A 7,634-nucleotide genomic window follows, 5' to 3' on the forward strand; every position below is an offset into this window, starting at 1 on the left:
CCAATAGGAGAGGGGCTGAGAGGAGCAGCCAGTCAGGGCCTGGAAAGCCCATATAAGAAGAGCTGCAGGGCAGAGCAGGGTCAGTTACTCCCTGAAGCTTAAGGATGGAGGAGTGGGTGCTAGGCAGGCAGGCAGGCAGGCAGGCAGGCAGGCAGGCAGGCAGGCAGGCAGGCAGGCAGGCAGGCAAGAAAGAAAGAAAGAAAGAAAGAAAGAAAGAAAGAAAGAAAGAAAGAAAAGTGAGCACCCTGGACAGAGCAGTACTGCTAGCAGGGACCAGGGATCTAGAGAGAGCTCCTGACTGGTTGCTGGGATTTGCAGGCTGAGGCCCTGAGGCAAGGGCGAAGAGGGTGCTGGGGCCTCGGGGAAGTGGCCAGGCAATTGGCTACAGTTGCCACTGGAAAGTGGCAGGACAGTTGGACTGTAGCACTCACCTCCAGAAGAGAGGAGCACAGATCATGACACGGCCAGAAGGCTGTGTCATGGAAAGGATGCCGTGGTCCTTGGAGTGATGTGGGTCCAGGAGCAGAAGTGACAGCAGGCTAAGCACCATCAGGAGAGTGCGTACTGGCCTGCAGCGCTAATCCCCAGGATGACCAGCAGGATGCACCAGCATGATGAGTTGAGCCCTGTTACAGGGGCTCTGTCCCCAGCCCAGAAGTGGCAGCAGCAGTAGCTAGAGGGAGCCAAGGTTTCAAGTGATGTCACTTGCAGGGGAACAGGCTAGCCCTCTCTCCTGGAATCAGCCCTCCATGCAATTTTTAACAACAAATCAGAATGCAAAGTTAGTCTTTTGAAACCATCTAGATCTTATAGGCCACACTATAGGTTCTATGTCTGGCCAGCACAGCCCTAAAAGCAGCTGAAGATCTGTCTACTACCCTCCCCGGCAACATAACAGAGAAAGGTGATTGTGCAAACACAGTTTACCTCACTGATGGGTGTTTTGTCCCTCGGTGCAGCTACAGAATGCACCAACAAATATGAGTCACACCTATAAGGAAAAGCATGAAACATACAGCCTAGCTGATGCAAGACCCTGATTAGTATTACTTATTAATATCCTAGGGTTGATTTGGATAAGCAGGATAGTGGCTTGGAGAGCGGGGGTATCTCCTGGAGGAGAGCAGGGATCTACTAGGCATTGTAGGTGAGTTGCTACAGGTGGCTTAGTAAAAACAAGGCCTAGAAGTAAACAGGTAGGAACAGCAATTTAGTGTTGGTTGTTTTACTTGTTAAAATTAGATAGGGGCCCAAAGCAAAAGCTCATGTTTAAACAACCTATAACGTTAGTGAAATTCAGATCCAACAGCAAGATTCGTGACTTGGGCTTGTCTCTAGCTAAAATAGAAAAATGGGTAGTAAATTGTGACTAAAAAGTATAGCCACTGGGAGGGACAGAAAAAACAACAGTTTTTAACTAACTAGGTTAGTTCAGATGATTTGATAGGAGTAAGGGATGTATCAAAATGGCTACCTTCAATACACATCAGGGATCGGTCCAGTCCCCGGTTGGAATTCAATTGGTAAACCAGAAAAAGAAATCAAAGCTATTTACATTATGAGCCCCATTAAGCAGTGCACTCCACTGACGCAAAACAGAAATAAACCTGCTTTAAGTAGCTGGTTGAACTAGGTTTTCAACTCTTATTTTGCCAAAGCAGAACAAAGCAACCAGAGCATATAATTGAATCTGGCTCAATGTTTTGAAAAATGAATGAATATCAGACAGGCATATGTTGACTTGTCCTGCGCCCTCTGATGAATCTCTGAGCTGACTTGCTTACAGTCATAACTGATCAGTCTGGGATATGCCTCCAGTTTGGCATATGCCTCCATTTCAAATTTGCTTGGAGCATAATGAATAAGTAGATGACAGTTCTGTATCCGCAGAAAGAACAGGAGTACTTGTGGCACCTTAGAGACTAACAAATTTATTAGAGCGTAAGCTTTCGTGGGCTGTAGCCCACGAAAGCTTATGCTCTAATAAATTTCGTGGGCTACAGCCCACTTCATCAGATGCATAGAATGGAATTCCCACAAAAGCTTATGCTCTAATAAATTTGTTAGTCTCTGAGGTGCCACAAGTACTCCTGTTCTTTTTGCGGATACAGACTAACACGGCTGCTACTCTGAGTTCTGTGTCTGACAATAACCTAAGAAAATCTGGCTGAAAATTGTGCGAATCCACAGTCTCCCATGGCAAATCCACATCAGAAATGAGGAAAGCATGTGGAGAATCAGTCACCCTGATGTTTAAGAGCTCTTGCCAAGGGTTACTGGGCAACATGGTGTCTATAGAATAGCAATCCAACCTCAAACAGCGTGGAGAACAATGGATTGATAGAAGAAGGCACAGCCTAGAGGAAACCTTGGAAAATCGATTCCCAGGGGAGAAGAGAATTCATGCTGCCCTGAGTGAATAATTCAGCTCAGAATTTTTGCTTTGGGCAACTCATAAAATTACCAAAGCCTTGTGTATATATAATGGCATTTATGAAAGTTTTATCCATTCATTCAACATTGCATAGATCAAGCACAGACCTTGCTTATTCTGCCCAGTATTTCTTCTCACTTTGAGTCAAGATTGATGGGGCTTTTATGTGACGTGGAGTACACCAATTGCTGTTCTCAAAAAAACCCTTTCAAGAGCAAATTCATGTAAAATCACAATAGGAACTCTAGAGTAACAACAAAAGTTATGTACAGTTTCTGCAGCTAAAAGCAATTTCCTATTTATTCTGAGCTAGGCTATGTATATATATGGATAGGTTTTATAAATGCCATTATATACACTTTTCAGTTTTAAATGAATGTCTGTAATGTGTTAATCTTTTATATGTGCATCCATTATTTTTAATGTATAGAAGATTGAGACACTTACTTCAGGCTGGGCATTGTTTGTATAATTCTAAAGTTAGCAAAATCAGCCAAGTGCTGGAATCTAGTATGTAAAAAATTTTACGTAGAACTAACACACAGAATCACCCAGGAACAGTACAACCCAGGACTGTACAACCCAGTTGGAATTTGATTGTATAAACATGACACCCAGGAACAGTACAATCCAGTTGGAATTGTATTGTATAAACATGCATGTACACATATACAGGTATGCAAAAACACTGGTATTTGATTTCTAAGGAGAGCTTATCCTACCCAGGCTGTAAATATCAACAGGAAGCTTATTTCAAATGCCAACCCCTAGTTCCACTGACTAGTACTAAGGTGCTCAGATACTAAGGTAATGAAAGCCTATGACGGGGTGTACTGGCCCCGCACTGGAGCAGAAGGTGTTAAGGAACCACTCTTAGCAGCAGAAGCCACGCCCCCTCGACCCTGCTGGGTATGCTCCAACTGCTGCTGCAGTATAAAAGGGAGCAGCCTAACTCAGTCTGGGTGGACTGCTGAGGAGGAAGGATGCGTCTCGCCAGCTCCAGTTGAAGAGTAGCCAGATACCTAGACGAGGGAGCAGCAGATGCCAAGGCCCAGACAAGCCCCCAGCCCCCTGCAGATGCCCTAGAGAGACTGCAATCATCACCGAAGGCAGAGGACTTCAGCTACAGGAGCCATGGTAGGAAGCAGCCCAGGGAGGGACTAGTCAGTGTCCCTGAAGCAGTTGGCATATTGTGGGTGGCCCCCACCAGCTTTCTAACAAACCCCATTGCCACTACCAGAGCCCTGGACTGGGACCTGGTAGAGCAGGGAGGGCCTGGGTCCTCCTACCCAGCTGTCCCTGCTTTTCGGGGTGCAGGGCAGCCCACCAAACCTTCCTTCCATTGACTCTGGCCAGCGGGTCGCACTCCCCTGCAGACAAGGGGAATCCCATTGACTCTGGCCATTGGGTCGTGCTTCCCTAAAGACAAGGGGAGTTCTGTTGATTCTGACCATTTGACTATGCAGACTTGTGGCTGAGCGCAACCATATTGACTTAACCGTGGGTCTACCATGCCCTTACCCCTCCCCCAGGGTGATGGGTGTAGGGGTACTGGCTCCACAACACTTGGTGGAGAATGTGGGCAGTGGTCAGGACCTGCTAAAAGGCCCCCGAGCAAGGGGGCCTTTATTTGGTGATTTATTTGGGAATCTACTCAGCCCTGACTTTAATTAAGATATGTAATTCTTGATTGTACTAATATTTGCACATCTTTTTTTCCTTTAAAATATTGTTCAGACTGTGGTGTTCATCAGGTCTGGGACTGCCAATAACAAAACTGACCTCGGACTGACAAGGCTACAATTACACTGCGTACAAAAATATTATAGCTGTTTTGAAGAGGGAGCACTTTTGGTATGTACCAGCAGAGGGCAGTAAAGGCACCAGCCATTTTCATAGAGAAACTGGCTTTACAGCACTCTGAAGTCTGACGAAAAAGAACTTTCCATTTGTTCATTATTTTTACAAATTTGGCTGGGAAACATTTAATAAATGACAATGGGAAAGAGCCTTGACTATTCTATGCAAAGAACATTAAATAGTACTGTAGTGCCATGGTGATCCTTCTAAGTACTTGTTATAAATACTAGTTTACTAGGAATGGATTGAAGACCATAAGCTATGAAGTATTTGACTGAAGGCACTCTCACATATAGTCTGTGCATTGAAAGAAAAATGTTTATATACATTCCTAGAAAAGCTACTTACCCTAGTGTACAGTATCTTTCTTCCCTTTCAATAACAGGAAATGAGATAAGAACCGGGCATAGAAAGGTGGCAACTGAAGCTGAATAAAGCTTTATATTTGCAACTGCTGTGACACAAAAATCTTAATAATCATTGTCTATTTGTCCTTAATATCCGGATGCCTCCCCCCATATAGATTATCTTCGGTTTCTTTTATTACAGTAGAGTAATGTCAAGGGATAGTCAGCCAATCTTTAACTTAAAGCTCAAATTTGATTAGGGCTTTATTTGTTGATCGAACCTGTGCTGAAATGAAAAACCATGGCTGTCTTAATGAACCTGAAATCTCCAATGGAATTCCCTCAGATTTGTTTAAAAGTGCCCAAGACTTGCTCAGCTTCATCAAACTTTTCAGCACTTGAATTATTTACAGGTAAGCAAGACTGGATACATCAGTTGCCATCAATTGTAAAATTCAGCCTTTTCTCACTCAGGGCTACTGGAAGGCAGTTACACTAATATAGGCAATCTTGCATAAACATGCAGAAATACCGCTGTTTACACCCTGGGCCTTGGCGTCCCTATTGGTTAACTCTATCTTGGATAAATATAAATTAGGTTCAAGGCCAATATCCTGGGATGCCTAAACAGTGGGGAAGTAATTATATTCTGTGTAGCTATAGAGAATATCTGCATCCGTAAGTTTATTAGTTGGTTTAGAGCAGGTTTTACTTTCAGTGATCCATATTCTAATGGTAGTGGTGTTTTTCACCAGATGTCTATAACTAACCTTATCGGGCCTTCGCTTGGGGTGTTGCAAGTTGAACAGCTGGAATACATTATGCACCAAGGAACTCTGCATTGCCCCTCAACTTTTTTTGTATGACTTTGCAATTGTTGCTGTTAAATTTGTGTATTCAGACTGTCATCAGTTCTTATGAATGTTTTTAATTTAAATTTTTATTTATTTTGGCAAGGCTCTAGGCACCCCACTGTTACAAAAACATAAATGGCATTAAACAGCAGCTACCCCCAATAATCAATAGAACAGAACCCTATACCAATCACACAACTCCCTACCTGACCACCATCATGAAGATCTAACTCCCATCAAGCCCCCCTCTTCCCAGCAGCCCTTGCAAGTAGATGCACCTTGGGGACTGTCCTGAGGGTCAGAATAAGGGAGGAAAACTTATTCCCTAGGTGGAGCCCTTTGACAGAGAACACTTCCCCTCTACCCCATCCGCCTTTTTAAAGTGAGAGTATCCAGTTCTAGTGCTTCTGATTGGAACTCTGGTAGTATGGCAATCTAAAGTAGGAGGGTACCAAACCACTTCAGTTGTGTTGAATTACAGATTAGTCTAGTTCTTGCTTTGGAATTATATGGGGGAAAGTAAGGGTAAATGGGGCTTAGTTAAAACAAAGCTAACTTTCTGTGGTGCTCTATAATAATGCAAGCACCTACAGTTATGCTTTAATAAGAGTTTTTTGCTGTCCCATGTACAGTGGCCTACACAACTATGATATGATACAAATAACATGTCTTGCCAAGGCTATTTATGAACAAAGATGCTGGCCCCACACTCAGGCCTCTATCCCAAGCCACCAGTCCTAGGTCCCAACCGCTGGCCCTGCCCCCCAGCCACTGGCCCCATGCCTGGGGCTCTGCACCAGGGGCTCCGTTCCTGGCGCCCTGTGCCTGGGACTCCGCTCCCTGGCCCTGCACCCAGGGCTCAGGTCCTGGCCACTGGCCCAGCACCTGGGGCTTGGGTCTCAGCAGCCGGCCCCACTTCCTGACCACTGGCCCCACACCCAGGGCTCTACTCTTGGGGTGCTGGCCTCGCTCACTGGCCCCATGCCCGGGACCCCACACCCAGCCCCCCACTCATGGGGACCCAGCCGCTGACCCCGTGGCCAGGACTCTGCTACTGACCCAACACGCGGGTCCCAGCTGCGGGTCCCAAGCCTGGGGCTCTGTTCCTGGCCCCGTGCCCACCCTCAGCCTTTGCTCCCTTATCCCTGTTCAGATCTCCCCCCCCCCAGAGACATGGCACTGCTTCCTGCCCCAGCTGGGGTGGGGCAGGTGTGGACAGGGGTAAAGGGGCTGGCTTTCAGCAGCACCACTATTAAAAGGGATCCAGGGCCAGTGCACAGACCTGCATATGAGTCAGGAATTAGCTGGTAAAGGGGGCATAATCCTCTCCCTCTGCTCTGAAAAGGAAAGGATCCAAGCTGTGTTTGTTTTCAGCCATCTGAGGGCTTCACTCTCGTTCTGTCTCAGAGAGAAATGCACAGACTTTGTTTTACAGAGGAGGAGGAAGTAGTCTTGGGAAGGCAGCCCTATCTCAGTAGCAAGTGCAGATGGCTGCTTTGTATTAGGGGACCAAGACTGGAACCCCGATGTCCATGGCCAGTTGTAGTTTCCCTTTTCTCCTAGCACTGAAGTCCTGCTAGAAGATTACTCTGAGATGGCCAGCTTTGTCCTAGTTGCTTACTGAGATACTGTATAGCAAGTTACCAAATAAAGAGCACAACAACGTTCTAGAAGAATATTCAAGGCCCTGTGAATTGCTGTTATGTAAATAGTTAAACATGAAGTAGTATGAAGTCTTGTTCTCAGAAGAGTTGCTGGAATGTTATAGACAATAAAATTTCTTGCCAGAAAGGGCATATGAAAACCTCACATTTTATAGCATACATTGCTTTGTGTAAACTTGGCCTTCAGGATTCAGCATTGATGAAGCAAAAATATAACTGGGACCAGGGCTTAAGTAGGACTAGCTGACCCAATGCTCACTCGTCCTTGCTAAACTGGACTGACACATCATGTTAACAATGTATTAGCTAACTCACTTCTACACCATTGTGTTCTAACATGATAAAATGTAGCGCAGACAAAGCTAGAGAGGTGAGATATAGTCATTGTCTCCAACCTACCTCCATTCTCCTGAATAGCCCTGTGTTTTGTGGTGTATACGCATTTCTTTTGGACCACTTTTACTCATTGTTAGGA

The 7,634-nt window shown here is 45.3% G+C and overlaps 1 long non-coding RNA gene across 1 annotated transcript; it reads left to right on the plus strand.

Annotated features, from left to right (window-relative positions):
- Positions 1–3,505: 3,505 nt before the first annotated feature.
- Positions 3,506–7,171, plus strand: LOC122462126. The gene is made up of 3 exons (XR_006284492.1): positions 3,506–3,571; positions 4,844–5,054; positions 7,059–7,171. It is a non-coding gene; the product is annotated as an uncharacterized LOC122462126 (long non-coding RNA).
- Positions 7,172–7,634: the final 463 nt, after the last annotated feature.

The sequence above is a fragment of the Chelonia mydas genome, chromosome 1, assembly GCF_015237465.2.
Source record: "Chelonia mydas isolate rCheMyd1 chromosome 1, rCheMyd1.pri.v2, whole genome shotgun sequence".
Lineage (NCBI taxonomy): Eukaryota > Metazoa > Chordata > Testudines > Cheloniidae > Chelonia > Chelonia mydas.